The sequence below is a fragment of the Jatropha curcas genome, chromosome 9 (genome assembly GCF_041381405.1).
Source record: "Jatropha curcas cultivar XTBG-Jc1 chromosome 9, XTBG_Jcur_1.0, whole genome shotgun sequence".
Lineage (NCBI taxonomy): Eukaryota > Viridiplantae > Streptophyta > Magnoliopsida > Malpighiales > Euphorbiaceae > Jatropha > Jatropha curcas.
Window position 1 is genome coordinate 22,978,790 of NC_143159.1, and position 22,304 is coordinate 23,001,093.

The 22,304-nt window shown below is 37.7% G+C and overlaps 1 long non-coding RNA gene across 1 annotated transcript; it reads left to right on the plus strand.

The window, feature by feature from the left end:
* The first annotated feature begins 7,406 nt into the window (after positions 1-7,406).
* On the plus strand, positions 7,407-12,138 carry LOC105636741 (uncharacterized). Its single transcript, XR_001046975.4, has 3 exons — positions 7,407-7,540; positions 7,691-8,024; positions 8,252-12,138. It is a non-coding gene; the product is annotated as an uncharacterized LOC105636741 (long non-coding RNA).
* The last annotated feature ends 10,166 nt before the right edge of the window (positions 12,139-22,304 follow it).

Here is a 22,304-nt window from a genome sequence, read left to right on the forward strand (position 1 = left end):
GGGAACTTAAACTTTCAAAAAAGTTTATTGATACGAATAATGTTTAAAAGATAATGACCCAATCACAATACAAAAATAACCTATTTATAGGTTCAGGGTAAAACTTATAAAATCCTAAAAATACACAAAATTCGTAATTAAGCAAAACCCTAGTAAGGGCAGCGACACGAGCGTGCTGGACTTGACATGGGCATGCTTGGACTCTCAGAGGCTAACACGGGGTGTGCTAGGAGTGACACAAGCATGCCGAAACTCGAATCGTAACTGGACCCGTCGGCACGGGCATGATTGTCATGGCACGGGCGTGCTATGACTTCTAGAGGCTAACACGGTCAGGCTATCTGTGGCACAAGCGTGACTGGGCTTTTTGATCTTGGGCGTGTCTCGCATCCTGAACTTCCAGAGTCTGGCACGGACGTGCTAGGAGTGATACGGCCGTGCATCCTGTTCCTTGGTTTGCATCGATCCAAGTCTTCCAAATATTGAAGTGCAAGTTGCTCCGCATCAATCCCCTGACTTTAAAAGAACTCGACCTCGTGTGATCATCATCGGGATAGAATGGGAATAAATCAGCAACATTGAAAGTCCTGGAAATCTTCACGTCTTCGGGCAGGTCAAGTACATAGGCATTATCATTGATCTTCCTAAGTATCTGAAATGGGCCAATCTTTTTAGAGTCAAGCTTCTTTTGTCCTCCACCACACTTCTTACGAAGCTACACCATGACCCAGTCACCCACTGTAAAAGATTTATATCGCAGGTGTTTATCAGTTGCAGCTTTATATTTATCATTGGCAGCAGTGATGAATTGCTGCACTTGCTTGAATACTTTCACATGCTCAGAAGCCAAGTTATTAGCTGCAATGCTCTTTTCTACACCTCCTGGAAGGGAAAGAAGATCAAGAGTATGTGTTGGTACCTTCCTGTAGACAACTGCAAACAGGGACATCTTGGTGGAGCTATGGACGACACTGTTGTAAGCAAATTCTGCTTGGGCAAGAGCAAGATCCCACATCTTCTTCTTCTCGCTGCAAATGCACCCCAGAAGATTACTAAGAGTTCGGTTCACCACTTCAATTTGTCCATCAGTTTGGGGGTGAACGGTGCTGCTGTAGTGAAGTTGAGTGTTGAATCTCTTCCATAAAGTTGTCCAAAAGTGAGCAAGAAACTTTGTGTCTCGCTCAAATGTGATGGCTTTGGGAATGCCATGCAAACGAACAATCTCCTGGAAAAATAACTTTGCTATGTGTGAGGCATCATTAGTTTGCTTGCAAGGGATAAAGTGTGCCATCTTGGAGAACATGTTTACAACAACAAAGATAGAGTCAACTCCTCATTGAGTTTGAGGTAAACCCAACACAAAATCCATGGATAAGTCCTCCCAAGGTTGTTCCGGTACAGCCAAAGGAGTGTAAAGACCGGTGTTTTGAGAATAGCCCTTTTGTGTCTGGCAAACGGAACATCTTTGTACTAGCTTTCCTGCTTCCTTCTTCAGCTGTGGCCAATAGAATCGAGACTCCAAATCCGTAATAGTTTTATCTCACCCTAAGTGTCCGCTCAACCCTCCGCCATGGACTTCTTTAATTAATTTTTCTTAGAGGGAAGACCAAGGGATGCATAGCCTATTTTCTTTGAATAAGCACCCATCATGAACCAAGAAATCGTCGGTAGGCTATTTATCATTAATCTTTGCCTAGGTGTCAGCAAAATCTTCATCCGAGGCGTATAGATCTTTAAGAAATTCAAACCCAACAATCTCTTGCTTGATTGTGATCAACAGTGCTGCTCTCCTGCTCAAGGCATCTACTACCATGTTGCATGTACCTGACTAGTGCTTGATGACATAATGGAAAGCACCAAAATAAGTTGTCCACGTGCATGCATCTTGCTCACTTTCTTTTGAGTTTGAAAATGAGTTAAAGTCTGATGATTAGTGTAAATGATGAACTTACACCCCAACAAATAATGTTCCCAAGTTTTGTAGGCTCGGAAAACTGGATACAATTTTTGCTCATAAGTAGACCATTTCTGCTTAGCTTCATTCAACTTCTCATTAAAAAATGCAATAGGCTTTCCAGATTGAGACAAAACCCCACCAATTCCAACCCCACAAGCATCACAATCTACTTCAAACAACTTATCAAAGTCAAGTAAAGCAAGAATAGGGGCAGAAGTAAGCTTATCTTTGATTTCTTCGAAGCTCTTGTTTGCAGCTTCAGTCCATACAAACTGTCGAATTCTCTCCTTCTTCAAGCAATCTATGATGGAAGCAACGATGCTACTAAAGTTCCCGATAAACTGCCTACAGAAAGTGGCAAGACCATGAAAACTGCGAACTTCAGTGATGTTTTTGGGAATAGGTCAATTTTGAATGACCTCAATCTTTCTGTCACCCATATGAATTCCTTCCGAGCTAACAATATACCCCAGAAATAGAATTCGCTCCGTCATAAAGCTGCACTTCTTGAGGTTGATATAGGCATGGCCGGTTCAATGAACCGCCGGTTCGAAATGTTTAAAATTTTGAACCGGAACCGGCCCTTGAACCTCCGGTTCCGGTCCGGTTCCGGTTCCGGCACGGTTCAGCACGGTTCCGGCGAACCGACGGTTCGAATTACGGTTTCGATTTGGTTCCGGCATTACGCAATTTTTTAAAAAAATAATAAGATTTTGATTTCGAATTCATGAATAAATAATAATTTTAAAATGTTTAAATTTTATTAACTAAATAAATTATTATAAAATTTTAAAACAAAAACTTCTATCTTGAACAATTTTTGCAAAGTGCTTCTTGAACAATTTTTGCAAAGTGCTTCTTGAAAATATCGAACCGCATTGATTTCTCCATTATCTTGAACAATTTTTGCAAAGTGCTTCTTGAAAATATCTGATTTTGGTGGTTTACCTATTGAAATATTAGGAGATATTGCTTCTTGTGGTGAAAAATCAATCAATGGATCATTTGAATCAATTTCTTCCACGCTTTGAGCAACTAGCTTTCCCTTGGAGATTTGTGAATTGTGTGCCATAATTTTAAATGGAATTATGGAAAAAAAATGAATAAATGGAATATGAAATTAATGGAATTTAGAATTGGATGTATGAAAATAAAGCAATATTAAGAAGTGAAGAGGAGAGATAGAATATAATTGGTTGTGAAAAAAAAAATAATCAACTCATCATATTTATACATATTTTTCATTTATGTAGTTTCCCAAATTGTCCCTTATAACAGAAAAAAAATAATTATATTTTTGGATAATTTAGTAAATTATAATAAATAAATAAATAATTAATTAATTAATTAAATTATAATAAAACAATTATATCCGTTTGAATTGTTAATTGTATAGTAAATTGTTAATTGTAAACAAAGTTCAACGGCTATTTTTGATTATGAGCTTTCAAAAAAAAAGTGAAATGATTATGCTTCCCCTTTTTTAAACCAAAATGATGATGTTTTTTTTTTTTCACTATTTTTGATTATTGCAATAAATAATTTTGTTTGTGAATTCGGTTCGAACCGGACCGAAACCGCCGGTTAACCGCCGGTTTCGGGCCGGTTCAGGTTCATTTTTTAACATTCACATGAACCTTAACCGGCCCTTGAACCGCCGGTTCCGGTTCAAAATTTTGAACCGCCGGTTTCGGTTCGTCTACAGTACGGTTCGGTTCCGGTTAGAACTGAACCGGTGGCCATGCCTAGGTTGATATACAACTCATTTTTTTAGAAAGCCTCTAACACCCCTCAAAGGTGTTGAAGGTTTTCTTCCTTGCTACGACTAAAAATCAAGATATCATCAAAGTAAATAACCACAAATTTGCGCAAGGAAGGACGTAAAACATGAGTCATAAATCGCATGAATGTGCTCGATGCATTAGTAAACCCAAATGGCATAAACAAGCACTCATATAATCCTTTCTTGGTCTTGAATGCTGTTTTCCATTCGTCTCCCTCCTTGATTCTGATTTGATGATACCCGCTGTGAAGATCTATTTTGGAGAACACTATAAATCCTGACAGTTGGTCCAACATGTCCTCCATAAGAGGAATAGGGAATCGATACTGCACCATGATCTTGTTGACTACTCGACTATCAACACACATCCTCTAAGTCCCATCTTTTTTTTGGTACTAACAAAGCAGGAACCCCATAAGGACTGATACTTTCCCGGATATGTCCCTTCTTCAATAACTCTTCTACCTATTCTTGAAGGATCTGGCTTTCCTTTGGATTCATCTTATAATGAGGTAGATTTGGAATCTTCGATCCAGGGATGAAATCGATTTGATGTTGAATGTCTCGTAAAGGTGGGAGTGTAGGTGGTTCTTTAGCTACAACATGAAACTCATCTAGCAACTCTTTGACTGGTGGTGGTACTAGTGCCCCTTCATTAGGCCCTGTCTCTGGTTTGATCAGTAATGCCAAAGCTCCTCCGGACTTCTCAATTGCATCAGATAATTCCTGCACGTTGGAAGAAATAGCTACTATGGATTTCCCCTCCACTTTAGAAGCTTTGGCAGAAAATCCAAAAGGTAGGACAATGATTTTCTTGTTTTTCCAAGTGAACATGTATGAATTCTCTCTACCCTTATGCAAAGCATTTACATCAAATTACCATGGACGACCTAATAGTATTCCACAGGAACCCATATACACAACATCACAACTAACAATATCTATGTATGACTTCCCCATTGAAATTAGGACTTTGCAAACCCGGTTTACCTCAATCGTAGGACCCTCCTTAATCCACCCTACCTTGTACGGCGAAGGATGTGGTTCTATTGGTAAACTGAGCTTTTCAACCAACTGTTTGGCTATTAAGTTTTCACAACTGCAACTGTCAATGATAATTCGGCACACAGCTTCGCCAATTCGACATTTAGCTTAGAAGATTTTTCTCTATTGAGTGTCACTTTCTTATTTTGGAGAGTAAAAAATTTTCGTAATCACATATGTAACTTCACCATCTTCTGAACCTGCCAAGGACCCATCTTCTTCGTCTTCCACTTCTTCAACCTCAGTCACCTCATCAACTACATTAACTTGCCAAGCCCGTCATTAGCCCCCCTACGCTTTGGACATATGTTAGAGATATGCCCTTGCTTTCTACATCGGTAACAATAGTCTCCAGTTGGTTTCTGGTACAAGTTAGACTTGTTGTTTTTTTCTACTATAGGAGCCTTGCCCCGAGAGTCTTTCTTTTCTTCGGTTGAGGGCTGTTGAGAATTCTGGTTATTAATAGGGGTTGCTGCTATTGAATTCTGTCCACCGAAATTTTTGTTAAACTATTGATCTCCGGATGAGTAGGGTTGTCTGAAATTCTGATTACGATTAGACGGTTGTCTAGGCTGCTAGTTAATTCGATCCTCTGTATGTTTGGCCATCTCAATTGCGTCTGCCAATGTGAAAATTGCAGCTACACCCATCATACACATGATATCATGGTTCAATCCCCTCTAGTAATGAGCTACTTGATGGGATTCGGTTTCACAATTGTCACAACGAGCCTGTAGTCTTAAAAACTCTTCCGTATACTCATCAACTTTTTGGTTTCCTTGAAAACAGTCATGGTACCTGTTGTACAGAATTTGAGAGTGATCACTGGGAAAGAAACGTTGCTCAATCATCTATTTCATTAGGATCCAATCTCGTACAGGTTCAATTCTTCGACGATGGTGTTCGTTTTGCATAGAATGCCACCATGTTGCTGCACCTCCTTTAAGTTTATAGGCCACAATAGAAACCTTGCGTTCATCCTCAACATTCATGACCTCAAAGAATCGCTCGACCTCCGTTAGTCAATTAAGAGTGCTTTCAATATTTAGCGATCCTGAGAAAGGTTGAAGGTCTACCTTTATTTTGTATCCATCATGAAAGTTTTCACCATTGTTTCTATAATCTCGGCCTCCATCATAATGATTTTGGCACCTTGCATAATCTGGTTGCTGCTGATTCGGCTCTGTGGCTGTAGCTACAGGTTGTTGGTTGCCTTGTTGAATTATGAGAGTCAACTGTCTAATCTGTTCAGTTAACTCATCGAATTTCACCTTTATGGCTGTGAGTAGTGCTTCATGATTATCGGCCATGAAGATACTTTGCCTTCAGCTCTGATACCAACTGACGCAGAACGGTTGTGTAAATGGGAAGGAAGATTATACTCTGTCAAGAGTCTTGATCAATAACATTTGATCTGACGAATAAAATAGGAAACTTAAACTTTCAAAGAAGTTTATTGATATGAATAATATTCAAAAGATAATGACCCAATCACAATACAAAAATAAACTATTTATAGATTCAGGGTAAAAGTTATAAAATCCTAAAAATACACAAAATTCGTAACTAAGCAAAAACCTAGTAAGGGTAGCGGCACGAGCATGCTGGACTTGGCACGGGCGTGCTTGGACTTAAAGGCTAACATGGGGTGTGCTAGGAGTGACATAGGCATGCCGGAACTCGAATCGTAACTGGATCGGTCGGCACGGGCGTGCTATGACTTCCAGAGGCTAGCACGGTCAGGCTATCTGTGGCACGGGTGTGCTTGGTCTTCTTAATCTTGGGCAGTCTCGCATCCTGAACTTTCAGAGTCTAGCACGGGCATGTTAGGAGTGACATGACCGTGCGTCCTGTTCCTTGGTTTGCATCGATCCAAATCTTCCAAATATTGAAGTGCAAGTGGCTTTGCATCATTTGAGAATATCCACAGATATCAATTATATGTGGATATCTACTCACGGATATCTATTTATCCATCGAGTCATATATATTGTTTATAAATTAGATTATATTAAATTAAAAAATTAAATTTTTTATGCAAATAATTTATATATTACATAAAAATATAAAAATAAATTAATATACAAGCAAAAGTTCCAACAATGATAATTCCAAGTTGATGGTAGCAGACTTTTCAAGTATAATTATAAGAAAAATAATTAATAAAATAACTAAAAAACTCATATAACAAAATTACTAAATATAAAATATTATTACTTGTCCAAAGCACTATTATCAAGTTTTAATAAAATATTAGAAATTAAATTTAGATTTTTAAATTTTTTTAAAATCTAAAATTATAAAAATTTGACCAATTCAAGTTAATATGTGAAAATTAAGTTAGAAGTTATTTTGCACTGCACTATATTAAATTAAAAATAAAATTATAATTTATATAAATAATTTACTTCAACTAATCCAATCTATCAAAGGGATAATGTTATATTTAGTGATTGTAGTTGTATTTTTGTTTCTATTTTGGTGGCCGAATGGAAAATAATAACAATTGAATGTATGGATCTGTAATTTTTTTTAATATTGACGTCTCCTAATAAAGTGGACAGCCGGATTACACATTAGGACATTAGGACAAAGTGAGACCCATTTTTGCCACGTGTCCGACAATTAATCCCCTAAGCAGTCCAACGTGAAAATTCTCTTCAAACATTTTCTCTGCAGAACTTGCTCTTCAATAGTAAAATCTACTGCCTTTGTTTGGTTACTGAGAAAACACCACACCAGCTTGCTCTTCAATGGTAAAACCTACTGCTTCGTTTGGTTACCGAGAAAACACCACACTACAAATTCTATAGTTTTAAAACTTCACGAACCTTCCATTTTCTTATTATATAATTCATTTTAATTCCCCTGTTTTATTTTTGTTAATTAGGTTTATGTTGTTTTAGGGCTTAAACAATGGTGGATGAGAATATAATGGTTAACGGCATCACATCGGAGAACGATGAACAGACTGTAGAGAGCTTCTACGATGTCGATGAATGAGAGAACGAAATCAAGATGAAGCAAAAGATCAAAGCCTTAGAGAAGGAGAATTCTCTCCATGGCCAACGAGAACGGAAAGCTCAAAGATCTGATTCTGCAACTGACAGCGGAGATTGAGATCGGAGGAGTCACAATTGAAGCCAAGGTTCAGAGTGATGGAGAGAGATAGAACAATCGGAGGAAAGCAAGAGAGCGTTGGAATCCATCGCTAACAGAGCTGCAAAGCGAGAGAGAGAGGTGGAATCCGTTGAATTTTTTTGATTTTTTCAACAGAGAATGGTGATGATGGATTTATTGCAATTAAAATTTTTTTTAGGGATTATTAGAGTTTTAATACTAAATCTTTAGATTTTTATTTCTTTTCAATACTCTCAAGACTGAACAATTCCAATATTACAAATTGAAATTGATATCCATTCGGTCCGTACTCATATGTTCAGGTCCTTTTAATGAAATTAACTCAGGTCATGCAGTTTGGGACTAAACATACAAAATTTGAAACTATCAACAATCGTCTTTGATTATTGGGATGAAGATGAATTCGAAGGTCTTCTTGCCAACAGTTGTGGCTCGAAACCCCTAAAGCTATTACGTCTACCACTCCAATAGATAATCAAAGCACGGATTTGAAACCAAAACAGGTATGAATTAAGAAAAATCCTATATAGTGATTTCTTTTCTTATTATTCTTGGTTTCATCCTTTACTAGCAGTATATTTCCTTGCTTGTTATTTTTCATTTCCTCCTTTATTTACAGTATATATTTGCTTCTTCTTCTTTATTTTATTTTTTTATAGCTTTTTTTTGTTTGTTGATTTATCATTATAGGGTTTGTCAATTTGCTTTACTCGTTTGTAAGGGAAAGCTTGCTAATTGATATGGTTGAGTGGTAGAGGTATTTGGTTAGTGAATGAGAGTTTTGAGCCTTGGGTTAATGTTAACCAAGGTTATGACATGGGTTTCACATTTATATAATTTTATTCAATTTGAAAATAGAGCGTTAAAATATCTAAAAATATATATCAGAGTGATTTTTATAATTATATTTAGTTAGCTAGGATTTTATTATTTATTTAGTTATAATATATTTATTATATGAATGATTAAGGGGTGTATGTTATATTATATTTGTTAGATGAATAGTTATGATTTTATGATTAAATTATTCATTTATTATTTATTAAAAATGTAATTAATTACTTGTAGGATATTTTTAAATGACTGCAATTAATTAGTTGTAGGTTATTTTAAAAGGAGTTGTAATTAATTAGTTGTAGATTTATTTTATTATTTGGGATATAACTCTTTTCTCCTCTCTTGTTTCTTTATTTGTTTAATTATTTGTTGTGAATATTTAATCTATTTTTATGTTTGTGAAAATTAATGTGAAAAACAATCTTTTGATTTTCACAATTAAGATTTTTTTAAAAGGTGAAATACCCCGAATTTTTATTTTCGAAACTTTCGAATTTTTATTAAATCAAAAATCCCGATTTTCAACTATATGGGCTATAAATACCAAACAATTTCAATTCGAGCCCAAGTTTGCGAGTTGGGCCTAAGCCCAAATATATCATCAGAATTGTCAATTTGAGAACAATTAAAATTTTCAAGAAATAATATGAAACTCTAGCAATTTAATCCATTGTAAATATATATAAATTAATTATCCTAAAATCAAATATTATTACTATTAATATTTTTATTATTATTGAGTAAATGGAGAAAAAGTTACGGAACCTAACTAAAACAATCGAAATAAATGGAACCGGACTCGGAAATCAAATTGATTTTTGGAAAACCACATGAATAACCTGAAAACCAAGTGAAAAACCTGCAAACCGAGCAAAAGCGAGCCAAATTGTTGAATCAGACCAAACCGATTCGAATCGAACCGAAATGATCTAGAAATCGACTTAGTTTCTTCTTTTCTTCCTCTCTTCTTCTTCTTCTTCTGCGCGCGCGACAGTCTCCTCCTCCTCCCTTTCCTTCTCATTTCCGACCATCGCTCGACGAGAGCGAGGTAGCGATCGCCTTCCCTGGAGTCTCTGGTCCATTTTCCGGCCTCCTTCCCCGCTAGTAGAGCTTCCAGTGGTGCGAACGAGACTGTCCCCGTCGATAGTTCTCGTTCTTCGATCTCAGGCAATACCAGGCGATTCTGGCAACGTGAAGCTTCAAGGTGAGTTTCGATTGATTCCTCCGTCTTGTGTGAACAATTTCCATCCAAGAAACGACGGTTTTGGTGGAAGGAACTGGAACCACCATGAACGGCGGTGAGGGGCGGCTATCAAGCTCGTTTCGACCAACTAGAGGGTTGATCTCACTAAGCTAATGCCGAAAATGGAATCCTTGGTGAATTTCGAGTTGAATGGTATGATCGTGGCGAATTTCTGGGCATTATTGATCTTCCGACCACCGTAGACGGCGGCGGCGACGGCGTTCCGGTGACCGGCCGACGAGCCTCCGGCGAGGCATCAAGGGACATAATTTTCCTCTCTTCACGAGGATCGTGGAATCGTTGCCCAAATTTCAATTGGTACGTTCTAAGACCAATTTCCTATTTTCGGTATAAATTCTAAACTTAGTAATCATTAGTTAATTAAATTGAATTTGAATTAATTAATTCATATATTATATATGAGCTAGGTTGAGAAGGACCTATTTATTTTGACGAACAACAACTATTTTGAATAATTGAGGACATTTAGATAAACTAATCATAGGAATTGATATATATATATATAAGGGCGAGTTGGATTACTTAGTAGATGTATTCATTAAATTTTAGTTTAATTGAAACATTTGTTCTTAATGGCTGAATTTAACTTAATTGATACAAGTTTTGTTTATAAATTGTACATTTATTTGATAATTAGTTAGAGAACAAGTAATAATATCGTTGGAACATGCTTGGAGGTTATTATAATTTGTAAATTAATTGGTGCATGTTGACATGGTTGTTTTGAAAGGAGGATGTGAATTAAGCTGATTGATTGCCCGACGGATGAGTTGTGTGTATTGATTGAGAAATATATAATATTGTGATATTTAAATAGGTGGATAGTCCAATTTTTAGGGGAAATGCTGCTGAAATTTCGATAGAACCTAGATTAGTTTTAATTAATAACATAATTAATAAATTGATTTAGATTAATTCTATAACTTAATACATAATAAATAGAGTGCTCTAATTATTTATTTATTATCTTTATTATTTATTTATTTTCATTGTTATTGTTTATTATTATCATTTATTTTATTGTTGTTGTTTATTGTTAATAGTATTTATTTAATTATTTAATTGCATTTGAGAATGAATGTCTAATTGTGCATTGCATTACGATGTCCAACTGATCAATATGTCTGCATTTGATTGCAATATTTGATTAATTGTGTTGTGATAATGCTGTGCTTTGTTTGTGTGGAATTGGGATGACGTGGGTCACAATGGGTTTATGAGATTGTTACCATTATATGAATCCTGATTATGATTACTGTTAGCCGGGTAAATGGGAGATCGGCGCCCCCGTGTGCACCTACCGTTACCGTTACCGTTAACCACAGGATGGCCGCTTGTTGTTGCGCACCTAAAAATCTAAATTTGATTGCAGCCCGCGGGGTGGCCTCCTGTTGTGTGCGCATGATGATCTAGATTAGATGGAGACCACCGGGTTGCCTCCTGTTGGTATGGAAAAGAAAAGAGAGAATGGAAAAACAATGAGAGGGCTAATCAAGTGAGGATTAAACCGGTCGGCCAGTATGGGGGATCGGCTCCCTAGTGCACATGTGAGTGGATGAGCCATGTGGGAGGACGACTCATCGGGATTTCGGTGACGCCACTGACTAATTTCCACGTGATGTGATTATTTGAAGGTGATATTAATTGTGAGTGCTGGTGATATGCCATTTGTGTGACTGACTGTATGAGCATATAACTAGTCGGATGACTAGATTGATATATTTACACATTTGTGTGAATGTGTGTGTTGTGCAATAATATTTACTCCTTAGAAAGCTCACATATCTTGTTTAATTTTTCAGGAAGTAAGTTTCTCTTTAATTCGGTTAAGCTATGTTCCTTCGCCTCAGGGTTAGAAAGAAAATTTTCCTAGTTCAATAATTATTTTGCTATGTATTTATATGTATAAAAATCTATGTATATATATCAGTTAGTGACTCCGCAGTTGTAGAATTTACTTACATATAGTCGTGTATTATCATAGACGAAATTATTCTGTGAGCCCATATTAAAAATGTGATGTATTGTTCATTGGGCTTGAACTATGGAATGTGGTAACTGATAAATTTGGGCCGAGATTTAATAAAATCTTGAGATTTATTTTCCTATAAATATGGGCTGAATGTTTAAAATTATATTGAGATATTAAATTTTTAGTGTTTCAGACTTACTACGGGTCTCAGGGGCCTTAAGCTTACCTGGGCCTTAGTGCCGGTCCGACCAATGGAATTGGGTCGTGACAAAAGGACTTATTTATAGTATTTAGGCATAAAAATTAAAATGAACGCCTTATTTTGATAAACCAACAAACTGGAGGTCGGAGCCATACTCAGATGGGCTTAGGTGTTTAACACCTTCCCAAACTCATAGTTAACTTCTTTATCCAAACTCTAGTTAAGAGGTTGGGCCTATGCAAGAAATCCAATCGCTATGTGGTAATTGTCTCCGATTTCATCTGAGTGGCGACTCCTATTCTTCGGGTCGGCCTTGACTCATTCTATCTTTTTTTGGGTCTTTAGACCTTGACACAGTGCAAAGTTATTTTCTTAAGTGAAAGCCTACAGTGGCGACTTCATTGGGGATAGAGAAATTGATTTCCGATTAGTTGCTTTATTTAATTTTGGGTTTGCATTAAGTTTTAGGTTTTGAATCACAACACTTGCACACAAGCACCCTTGGTCCTTAAAATCCTTCAATATGAATTGGGGAAAGGAATTTTTAGCTCCATTCAATCTACTGATTTTCTAGTTGACCCACACCACCTATATGCTTGTACCTTTGGATATAAAAAGAATTGGATAAGTCCATTTGTACCTTTGGGTTAAATCACAAAATTCAATTGGAGGATTTGGCTCAATGTTCGCTTATGGGAATCTAAGCCTTATAAGCCATTAGAAGCACATGTAGTTACCTTAGAAATTTTTTTGAGATTTCCAAATTGATGTGCTGCATTTCATAGCTCATTATTATTAAATATGTTTGCTCATTAAAGGTAATCCATATGCCTTAAAACCTTTTTGGATTTACAAGTGAACTTCTAAAAAATGAGTTTTTATATTTGAAAGTATTGGGTGATAAATTATTTGATCCATTTGAAAGACTTAATTAAGTCTCAGTTCCCCATGTTGGCTCTGGGGTCCAAATCCAAATCCTAGGGTACCAATTGGATTTTGACCAATTACATGTGTGAAAAAAATAAAATTGGAAAGATGCTTATGTATTTTTGTTGCGTTTCATTTGTAAAAGTGCGTCCATGCATGCATTTTATCATAGGAAAAAGGGTCACTTTGCCCCCTTGAACTTGGAGTAGAGGTATAAAAAGCCCATAAATGAACTTTTGGGTCAAATTTCTCCATAACTTGGCTTTTTATGATCAAAATTGCCCATTTATTCAGATAAAGAACCTGTGTGACTATTATGCAGTCAATGGGTTCTAAAATATTGAATTTAATTTAATATTTGACATGTAATTTGCAACAGTAACAAAAGCACAAGAACTCCAAACAAAACGAAATCCCTAGTTTCTTTAAGTGGACAACGAAACTCCTGATTGGAGAAGAATACCAAGATAGAGAGCAAGAAATATGACTTATGTTAGTCACTATTCGATTTCAGGTACTCCTCGAAGCTACTGTAGTTAAGGGTGGCCACGGTTTTGGAACCGGCGGTTTCGGTTCCGGTTCCAAAAAATTTGGAACCGAAACCGAACAGAAAATTTTCGGTTCTGGTTCCGCTTTGGAACCGAACGGTTTCAAAACCGACGATTCCGATCGGTTTTCCGGCAAATCGCATAATTTTAAATTTTAAATTTTGAAGACCGATTTTCAAAATTTATAAAATTTGTGAAAGTTATTTCTAAAAATAATACACCTAAAAAATTAAAAAATGCTTCAATTAAATTTATTTTTTTAAAGACTTGATCTTATTTATTTAAAAAAAATAAGTCTTCAATTGAATTTATTTTTTGTTTAAAAAAGTTTGAACATAATTTAAAAAAAAAAAAAAGGAGTTGAACTTAATTTTTTTTTTAAGTTGCGTACGTATCCTCTTGGGATTTAGAGGAATCAAAGCAAAATTTAAAAATTTAAGAGATTTCACAACAAAATTTTTTTTAAAAAAAACTGACAGTTTCTAACAGCTAGAACCATCGGTTCGAAGCGGCGGTTCTAACTGGCTGGAGAACTGGCGGTTCCGACCGGTCTGTGGAACTGCCGGTTTGCGATTTCAACAAAACTGGAATTGGAATCGAACTGGAAACCTCCGGTTCCAATTTCGGTTCGGACCGGTTCCGGTTATGGTTCAGGACTGGTTCGAACCACCGGTTCCGGTTCCCGGAACCATAATATGGCCACCCCTAACTGTAGTTCTCAGAAGAATCCAAAAAGAAGATTTTTTGCTCGTAGATTCTTGAAGATAAATTTGAATTTGTTTTTAAGAAGGTATCATCTCCATTTATTATGAGACTAAGCAATTGCATTGCTTAAAAACATTTATTCTCTAACACAAACAGATGAACGAGTAGCAATCATTTATTGGTTTTTTCAGCCAAGAGATTGCAACTATTCTGAATTACATGATCCTTAGATGGATGAAAGAACAACAAAGGTGATTGATTTGCCAGTTGAAGTCCCAATTAAATTTTAATACTTTCAATTTATGGCAATAAAGGTCTATAACTCAGTAAAAGTGATGAATATTATTTTGTCTCAGAAACCATTGATATGAAAGTAGAATCCGAGTTGAAAGAATAAGAAAGGAGTATGAGATTTTAGTTTTTGAATAAAAGGTTAAGCAAAGGGAATTTATTTGGGGTTATTGTCACTGTTTGTGCAGCTTGGATTATCGAAATGCTACGGTGATGCTTGAACAAATGGACTGATTTGTTGTTTTGTTATTTACATATATAGGTCATTTTGTTGTTTCCATGAAATTATTGGTTCGATGGTGTGGGAGATGAAAATTGCTGCAAACTTGTAAACTTACGATTCAAACTGACCTTATAGCACCTTAAAGTTGTAAAATTATTAATATTATACCCTTATTAATCCGGTCAGCAATGTGTGTAAAGCTAAATTCTTTTCCTGCGTTTGAATTTGTAAAGATATTGCTACATGGTATTTTAAATCATTAAAAAAATATTTTTTTTATTATTAACTTAATAAGAATATTATTAAATTTATTTTTTTTCTCTCTTGTCCTATTTTCTTTTTGCTGCATTTGGTTTATTCCCAACCTAAACCAATCTCATTTCTCTATTGGGTGGCCGGAGTTGATGAGAGCGCGGCCGATGAAGTTATGAAGGACGGCGGGAGAGTGTAATCAGATGACCCTTGTGTTAGGATACTGGCAATAAAATTACGAAAATAATTAAGCAGCGGAAATATTAAAATGGGACACACAGAAATTTACATGGTTCACCCTCAACTGTTTAGGGCTACGTCCACGGGACCAACTCCGAATATTTCTTCCACTATTAAAAAAAATAGTAGGTACACAAAGAGAGTAATACAAAAAATAGTGGCACACAAGGTGTTTTCCAAAAATACCCTAATGATCTTCACTATTTTCTAAACCCTTAGTTTTAAGAACCCTCTTAAAACTAAAACTCTCTATTGATCTCTCACTCGTTTTTGTTGGTGCGTCAAAACTGAGAAACATCCTCTCCTATTTATAGGAGAGGGAAAGAGAGAGTCGTGTGTTTGTTACACACGGCTCTCCATTAATTTCGTAGTTGGTTGCCGACCTTTGAATAGTTCGCAACCAACCTTTTGCTTTTTCAAACAGCACATTCTTTTTTCTCTTTATTATTATTTTTTTTTCTTTTCAAACTGTATGGGTCCCACTTGAGTGGGCACACCACTACCAACAAATCTCCCCCTGCACGCTCAAGTGGGGACGTTAGCCATACTCTCCATCATTTCTGCAGCTAATCGACAATATTCAAACTTGTCTTGTAACATCCCTTCCCGGTCCCCCCGTAAACCCGAATGAACCGAGTCGAGACGCTACAAACTAGTTGACTGTATGGTCTGACATGCTGAAGTCATAATGTATATTGAATATAATAGCATGCTGATGCTGTATACAAAAATAATGTAATTTAATTTACAAAACATGATACTAGTTTACAAAATGAAATGGGCCCAACTGAGTGCCCTGTACATGCCATGAAAAGGATAAACAAAATACACATCCGTATGAGTAGCTACCCTGAAGACTGAGTCTTCTACAGATGAACTGCAGCAGTTGTAAGCTGACTCTCTACTGTCCAAACTCAAAACCTGCGAGTTAAACAGGTAACTCGCTGAGCAAATAAAGCTCAGTGGATATCTCAACATATAAAGAAACAATTAAACACATACATGTATAGAAAGAACCATGTAAACACATATGGCACATATAAGCACACACATCATGATACGTTCATGCTATCTTGATTATCTTTGTACTATTTATAATACTGTATGATTCATGGAATGTTATGTCAAGATATCTGTATGGCTCCATAAGGTTATAGTGAAACCGAAGTGATAAGAAAAACTGTATGAAATTGGATGAGTACTGTATGCTTGGCTGCTATGGCCCATATAATCATATCCACTCAACGGCCTTTAGCCGGAGTATCAAACTGTATGAGGTGCAGATCTGCTATCCTATGTCGCGACATAGCCTTATCTACATGGTTTCTACCTAACCTCAATGGAGCATAATGTTGGTATGTCAATAATATAACACAACATCACATTAATAGTTCATAACTTCATAATTCATAATGTATATTTGATTTCACATCATTTGCATGCTTGCATGTTGTTTTGATACATGTTCTCATGTTGCATTTGATGTTAAAATGATTGGAGGCATATAAGTGAATCAAAGGAATACAATTGCATTGAAAAAGAAGTCCAAAAGTGCATGAAAACACAAGTCGCGAGCACGTACTTCAAAGTCGCGAGCGCGTAGAATGCAAAATGAGAGACAGTGAGTTATCGGGCACAAGTCGCGAGCGCACACTTGAAAGTCACGAGCGCGAGAAGTGCCAAATGAGAGACAGTGAGTTCTCAGGCTAAATTCGCGAGCGCGCGATGAAGGTCGCGATCGCTTACAGGCCAAGGGCCAAGTACGCGAGCGCGTACTTCAATGTCGCGAGCGCGAGATGTGCCAAATGAAAGTCAGAGAGTTTGCGAGCACAAGTCGCGAGCGCGCACTTGAAAGTCGCGAGCACGAGATGTGCCAAATGAGAGTCAGAGAGTTTCAGGTGAAAGTCGCGAGCGCGTAGTTCAAATTCGCGAGCACGAGAAGGCAACGCGAACTCGTCATGCAATTCGCGCGCGCGCTTCCAGCCTGCACTGTCTGTACTCTTTTGGTCATATCTCTCAATATACAACTCCAATTTGGATGATTCAAAAACCCATGTAAAGCTAACACATAGAGGAACAAATAACTCTTCTATGACACTTCCTAATTCCATCATTAAATGGGGTCAAAATCAAGATGAAGTTACTGGTAAAATTTCCAGCAAAACCTGTTTCAACATAAACTCACTATTCACTTCATTTATTCAATACCTCCCCTGTTCTCCCCTGTTTCTCACCATTACCAGTCCTCCCACTCAACATGAAGCAATATATTGTCTCACTAGCAACACACCACACAATTCTCATGCAAAGAAATGGAAAATAACAAGAGATATCAAACCTTTGCTCCAAAAAGCTTGAGCTTCTCTTTAGCTTCTTTTGAATTCTAAAATAATAGCACCAAATGATTCAATTATGAACTTCAAGAAGGTTTACTTACTTGGATATAAGAAAAATTGAAGTTAAGGCTTAACTACCATTAAAATTGAAAGGAAGGTGGAAGAGGAAAGGAAGAAAATGAAGAAGATGAAGATAAACATGAAAATGGGAAAGTGAAATGGGTATGCACGGGTCGGCTCTAAAAGATCCATGACTTTGTGTGTAAAAGTTCTAAATGGTACCTCAATTGTAAACAGGCTACAACTTAATACCCAAGCTCAATCTTTTAATTCAAATCAATCCTCACCCATGTGCTTTAATCTTTTTCTCTCAATCAAGTAACTCCACTTAATAACCCATTCTACCCCGACCGGGTTTGGTTAAACTCGACTCAACTCGACTACTCAACTCTATGCTAAGACTCGACTCGGTAGGATGTCACAATTCTCCCCTCCTAAATAAAAACTTCATCCCGAAGTTTACCTGCTGTGAACAACTGCGGATACTGTTGTCGCATGGTGTCTTCAGATTCCCAAGTTGCTTCTTCTGTCTTATGATTCCTCCAAAGAACTTTTACCAATGCTATTTTCTTATTCCGCAATTCCTTAGTTTCTCTGGCTAGGATCTGAACTGGTTCTTCTTCATAAGTGAGATCTGGCTGAATTTCAATCTCTTCTGCTGATAACACGTGTGATGGGTCTGATCTGTATCTCCTTAACATTGATACGTGGAAGACATTATGAATTCGATCTAAGGTTGAAGGTAACGCTAGGCGGTAGGCTAATGGTCCTATACGTTCAACAATCTCGTATGGACCAATGAACCTAGGGCTAAGCTTAACCTTTCGTCCAAACCTTAGAATCTTTTTCCATGGTGAAACTTTCAGAAATACTTTATCACCAACCGAGTACTCAATATCCTTTCTCTTTAAATCAGCATAAGACTTCTGTCGATCACTTGCTTCTTTCAGCCGTTTTCTGATGATTTCCACTTTCTCTTCTGTTTCTCTAACCAAATATGGACCCAAAATCTTCTTCTCATTCAGTTCTGTCCACACACAGGTGTCCTACATGGTCTACCATACAATGCTTCATATGGTGCCATCTTAATGCTTGATTGGTAGCTGTTGTTGTAGGCAAACTCCATGAGAGGTACATATCTGTCCCAACTGCCTTCAAATTCTATAACACATGATCTCATCATGTCTTCTAGAATTTGAATGACTCTCTCTGATTGGCCATCTGTTTGAGGATGAAATGCCGTGCTGAAATGCAATTTCGTCCCTAATGCTTCCTACAGTTTACCCCAAAACTTCGATGTAAACCTTGGATCACGATCAGATATAATGGATGATGGAACTCCATGTAGTCGAACTATTTCGCTAACATACATGTCTGCTAACTTGTCCAGAGAATAGTCCATCCTGACTGGTAAAAAGTGTGCGGACTTAGTTAATCTGTCCACGATCACCCATACTGCATCATGCTTCCGCTGCGTCTGAGGTAATCCAGTAACAAAATCCATCGTGATCTGATCCCACTTCCATGTTGGCACTGTTATTGGGTGAAGTAACCCGGATGGTAGTTGATGTTCTGCTTTTACTTGTTGACATGTTAAACATCTTGTTACAACATTTCCGATATATTTCTTCATGCCTGGCCACCAATAGCCTTTCTTCAAATCTTGATACATCTTGGTACTACCTGGATGCATTGTATATGGACTGTTATGAGCTTCATGCAGAATCTTTTGTCTAAGCTCCCCTATCTGTGGTACAACAACTCTGTCTTCATAGAATAAGACTCCACTGTTATCCAATCTGAATTTCCCACCATGATCTTCCTGTACCTGTTTCACCCATAGTACTGTTTGTGCATCTTTCTTCTGTGCCTCTGCAACTTCCTGAACCCAAGATGGCTGTACTTGCATCTGTGCTAGAATAACTCCCTGCTGTTGCAACTCCATGCTAATTCTCATTGCTTTCAAAGCAAACAATGATTTCCGGCTAAGGGCATCAGCTACCACATTAGCTTTGCCCGGATGATAATTAATGACATAATCATAATTAGCCAAAATCTGCATCCACTTCCGTTGTCTTGAATTCAAATCTTTCTGTGTCGGCAAATACTTTAAACTCTGATGATCTGTGTAAATGTAACACTTTTCACCGTACAGATAATGCCGCCATACTTTGAATGCTAGAACAATGGCTGCCAATTCTAAATCATGGGTTGGATAATTCAATTCATGTGGCTTCAATTGTCTGGAAACATAAGCTACCACTTTTCTGTCTTGCATGAGTACACATCCTAACCCAATATGAGAGGCATCACTATAAATCTCAAAGTCTTTACCTGACACTGGCTGAGTCAACACTGGTGCTTCAGTCAACTTTTTCTTCAAAGTGTCAAAACTCTGCTGACATCTATCATCCCATTGGAATACAACCTCTTTCTTCAACAATCTTGTTAAAGGTGATGCAATGATGGAGAATCCCTTTACGAACCTTCTGTAATAACCGGCTAAACCCAGAAAACTTCGAACTTCTGTGACATTTCTGGGTGGTCTCCAATCAACAATAGCTTCAATCTTCTTAGGATCCACTCTGATACCCTCCGATGACACCACATGTCCTAAGAAAGAAACTTCTTCCAGCCAAAACTCACACTTACTGAGCTTGGCATACAGCTGTTTATCCCTCAATGTCTGAAGTACAATCTGCAAATGTTTATCATGTTCGACCTTATCTCTGGAGTAGACCAAAATGTCATCTATAAACACCACCACAAACTGATCCAGATATGAATGAAACACACGGTTCATGAGATCCATGAAAACCGCTGGTGCATTTGTGAGACCGAATGGCATGACTAAAAATTCATAGTGACCATATCGAGTCCTGAATGCAGTCTTAGCGATATCTTCTTCCTTTATCCGCAACTGATGGTATCCCGACCTAAGGTCGATCTTAGAAAACATACCTGCACCTTTTAGCTGATCAAACAAATCATCGATTCGAGGCAATGGATACTTATTCTTGATTGTCAGTTTGCTCAGTTGTCTATAGTCAATGCACAGTCTGAATGATCCATCTTTCTTCTTTACAAATAACACCGGTGCTCCCCAAGGTGATACACTGGGTCTGATAAAGCCTTTATCCAATAACTCCTGTAGCTGAATCTTTAACTCTTTTAGCTCTGCTGGTGCCATTCTGTAAGGTGCAATTGATACTAGTGCTGCTCCAGGATAGACATCTATGGTAAACTCCACTTCCCTCCTTGGTGGTAACCCTGGTAACTGTTCTGGAAATACATCTAGATAATCACACACTGTTGGTATATCTTGCACTTCTGACTATTCTTTCTCTGCTTGTAATGCACATACCAAGTATGCTTCACAACCTTTCTGAATTAATCTCTTTGCTGCCATGGCTGATATCACATTACCCAGAAACTCTCGCCGCTTCCCGACTACTGTAATCTCTTCCCCTGCTGTTGTATATAATGTCACCCTTTTCTTTGCACAATCAACTATAGCCTGATGTCTGGATAGCCAATCCATACCCAAAATAACATCAAATTCTCTAAATGGCAACTCCATAAGATCTCCTGGAAACTCTTTTCCATGAATAATAATTGGACATCCTTCGACCACTGTATGAGTTTGTACTACATCTCCTAATGGATTAGTAACCAACATACCCTGACTCACATGTGCAACTTCTAACCCTTTAACCCAAGGTTTAGGTACACTAATGTATGAATGAGATGAGCCAGGATCAATTAAAGCATAAACTGTATGATCACATAAGGAAAACTCACCAACTATTACATCTGGAGCTTCCTCATCTTCCCTGGTTTGCATAGCATAGACCCTGGCTGGACCTCTAGTATCAGGTCTGTCCACAGTCTCTGACTGCTGTCTCTGCCCTCCGGAGCTCTCACCTCTCCCTCTGCCTGCTATGAACTGTATAGAAACTTTTGCCCTCTTCGGACAATCCTTCTTCTGATGGTCTGATGCTCCGCATATCCAACATTTACCAGTCACCAACCAACAATCTCCACCATGCCGTCTACCACAATGCTCACAAGGTGGAAAAGTATAATCGGCTGACTCTGCACCTCTACTGGTGCCTCTACCAGTTCCTCTGCCTGAACCTCGACTACCTCCAGCAGAACTAGCCACAACTGATACCGCTGGCGCGTTAGCAACCCTAGCTGTGCCTTGGCTAAAAGAAGGTCTAGCACTAGCTGAACTACTAGCACCTCTGAATCTCTTGCTTTCTGACTGATAGGTACTGGGTGCACTCTGAGTCTGGTCTCTCCTCTGCTGAGACCGCTGGCGTCTGGTACGCTGACTGGCCTGAATGCGCTCTATCTCCTGAGCTGCCTCTACCAAAGCTGAGAACTCTCTGAATCTGGAAGCTACCACTCCCATCTGAATCTCATCGTTCAGGCCTTCCTGAAACTTTTTACACCTCTCGGCTTCTGTAGCCACTATCCCCTTACCATACCTGCTGAGTCTGGTAAACTCTCGCTCATA